Genomic DNA, 3,393 nt, shown 5'->3' with positions numbered 1-3,393 from the left:
TGTTTGGAAAGTAACAATGGTTCCAAACTAGTTCTCAATAATGTCAAGTATGCTCCAGATGTTCGCTTGAATTTGATTTCTGTGGGATATCTTGATGATGAGGGTTATGTTAATACACTTGGTGTTGGCCAGTGGAAGCTTACTAGAGGTTTGATGGTTGTGGCCCGTGGTGACAAGTTGTCTAACTTGTATGTATTTCAGGGCTCCATGTCCAGAGACTCAGTAAATTTGGTGGAGAATGATACTTCATCAGAGTTATGGCATAGAAGGCTGAGTCATATGAGCGAGAAGGGGATTGATAGTTTGGCTAAGAAAAATTTGCTTTCTGGAGTGAAACAAGCAAAGTTGAAGAAATGTGTTCATTGCTTAGCCGGTAAACAGAAAAGAGTTTCTTTTCAGAGTCATCCGCCTTCAAGAAAGCTTGATTTGCTGGAGTTGGTACATTCTGATTTGTGTGGTCCTTTTAAGGTAAGATCTCATGGTGGTGCACTTTACTTTGTGACTTTTATTGATGATCATTCTCGCAAACTCTGGGTATTTCCTTTGAAGTCCAAGGATCAAGTACTTGATGTGTTCAAGAGTTTTCAGGCCTTGGTTGAAAGACAAACAGGGAAGACATTGAAATGCATCCGCTCAGATAATGGTGGTGAGTATATTGGTCCTTTTGATAGATATTGCAGAGAGCAGGGTATTAGGCATCAGAAAACTCCTACAAAGACTCCTCAGTTAAATGGTTTAGCAGAGAGGATGAACAGAACTCTAGTTGAGAGGGTTAGATGTATGCTTTCAGATGCTAAGCTGTCAGATTCCTTTTGGGCAGAAGCACTTAATACTGCTGCTTATGTTATCAATTTATCTCCTGCTGTTGCTTTAGATGGTGATGTCCCTGACAGAGTTTGGACTGGTAAGAATGTTTCTTATGATCATCTTAGAGTCTTTGGGTGTAAAGCCTTTGTACATGTTCCTAAGGATGAAAGGTCAAAGTTGGATGTTAAAACTAGGCAGTGTATCTTCATTGGTTATGGTCAAGATGAATTTGGCTATCGTTTCTATGATCCTGTTGAGAAGAAACTTGTTAGAAGCCGTGATGTTGTGTTCTTTGAAGACCAAACAATTGAAGATTTTGACAAAGCTGACAAGGCTGATTTTCAGAGTAGTGAGAGCTTAGTTGATGTTGATCCAGTTCCTTTGACTATTGCACCGGAAGAAAATCTTCATAATGATGAAAATCAAGTTGATAATGAAGATGGTGATCATGTTCAGAATGACCGGCATGATGTTGTTGATGCTCCAGTGCAAGATGATGTGGTTGTCCAACAACCAATTATAGATGCTCCAGAGAGTTCTCTCAGACGATCTAGTAGAGAGAGAATTCCTTCATCTCGTTATTCTCCCAATGAGTATGTACTCTTGACTGACGGGGGAGAACCTGAGAGTCTTGATGAGGCCATGGAAAGTGAAGAAAAAGAAAGGTGGTTTGATGCTATGGAAGATGAGATTAAATCCTTGCATGATAATCATACCTTTGATTTGGTTAAGTTACCTAAAGACAGAAAAGCTTTGAAAAACAGGTGGGTTTTTCGGGTGAAACATGAAGATGGTAATCCAGTTCCACGGTACAAAGCTAGATTAGTTGTCAAGGGATTTAATCAGAAAAGGGGAGTTGATTTTGATGAGATATTCTCTCCAGTTGTGAAGATGTCATCCATTCGTGTGGTTCTAGGCTTGGCTGCAAGTCTAGATTTAGAGGTTGAGCAAATGGATGTTAAAACTGCTTTCCTCCATGGTGACTTAGATGAAGAAATTTATATGGAGCAACCGGAAGGTTTTGAAGTCAAGGGTAAAGAGAATTATGTTTGCAAATTGAAGAAGAGCTTGTATGGTTTGAAACAAGCTCCCAGGCAGTGGTACAGGAAGTTTGGTTCTTTTATGAGTCAGCAGGGCTTCAAGAAGACTTCTTCAGACCATTGTGTTTTTGTGCAAAAGTTCTCTGATGGTGACTTTATTATTGTGTTGCTTTATGTTGATGACATGCTTGTTGTTGGTCATAATACTTGCAGGATTCAGAAGTTGAAGCAAGAGTTGAGTAAGTCTTTTGCTATGAAAGACTTAGGACCAGCAAGGCAGATTCTTGGCATGCAGATTGTCCGTGATAGAAAGGCCAAGAAATTGGTATTATCACAAGAGAAGTACATTCAGAAAGTACTTCGCAGATTCAGCATGGACAAAGCTAAGGTTGTCAGTACACCTTTAGCTATGCACTTCAAATTGAGCACGAAACAGTGTCCTTCTAGTGATGATGAGAAGGAAGATATGAAGAAAGTTCCTTATGCTTCAGCTGTTGGTAGTTTGATGTATGCGATGGTTTGTACAAGACCGGATATTGCTCACGCTGTTGGAGTTGTTAGCCGTTTTCTTTCTAATCCGGGAAGAGAACATTGGAATGCTGTGAAGTGGGTTATGAGATATCTCTGTGGCACTTCTAGTCTGAGTTTGTGTTTTGGTACAGGGAAGCCTATTCTTTGTGGTTATACTGATTCAGACATGGCTGGTGATGTTGATACTCGCAAGTCTACTTCAGGGTACTTGGTTACTTTTGCAGGGGGAGCTGTGTCTTGGCAATCTAGGTTGCAAAAATGTGTTGCTCTATCTACTACAGAAGCTGAGCTTATTGCTGTCGTTGAAGCTTGTAAAGAATTGCTTTGGATGAAGAGATTCTTGGGGGAACTTGGTTGTGCTCAAGAGAGGTATGTGCTTTATTGTGACAGTCAAAGTGCTATACATCTTGGCAAGAATTCTACGTTCCATGGTCGGTCTAAACACATTGATGTGAGATACCATTGGATTCGAGATGTGTTGGATTCTAAGTTGCTTGAGCTTGAAAAGATTCATACAAATGACAATGGTTCCGATATGATGACTAAAGCTTTGCCAAGAGGGAAGTTTGAAGATTGTTGCATGGTCGCCGGGATGGCGGTCTCCTCCACATAGTCGTGAGGGGGAGAATTGTTGGGTTATGGGCCTTTTTCCCTTCCTATGTGGATAAATAAAAGTCCAATTTGGACCAACCCATTTTTGCCCATAGGCCCATTCTTATGAGGCAAATATAAGCCTATTTAGGTCTTATTTTCAGACATACAAAGAGTTTTTCAGCAGCCAAAAAGAGAGAAAGAGAGCAGTTTTTCGCAGTCAAAAATTCAGCCCTAACAGCCAACTTCAAATTGCGATTCCCGCTTCGTTTCTTGTCCGATTGAGCTGATTTTTGGACAGCATATTATATTCATCTCAATCTTTGATTAGGAACTGACAGAGTTGGATTTGGTGGCCTGCAGCTTCAGTTTTGCTGTCGTGAACAGTAGCTGCGAAATTGGTGATTTTGCTCCTTTAATTCTC

This window comes from Solanum pennellii, chromosome 11 (assembly GCF_001406875.1).
Source record: "Solanum pennellii chromosome 11, SPENNV200".
Classification (NCBI taxonomy): Eukaryota; Viridiplantae; Streptophyta; class Magnoliopsida; order Solanales; family Solanaceae; genus Solanum; species Solanum pennellii.
The sequence above is the reverse complement of the archived record's forward strand: the minus strand, read 5'-3'. Positions refer to the sequence as shown.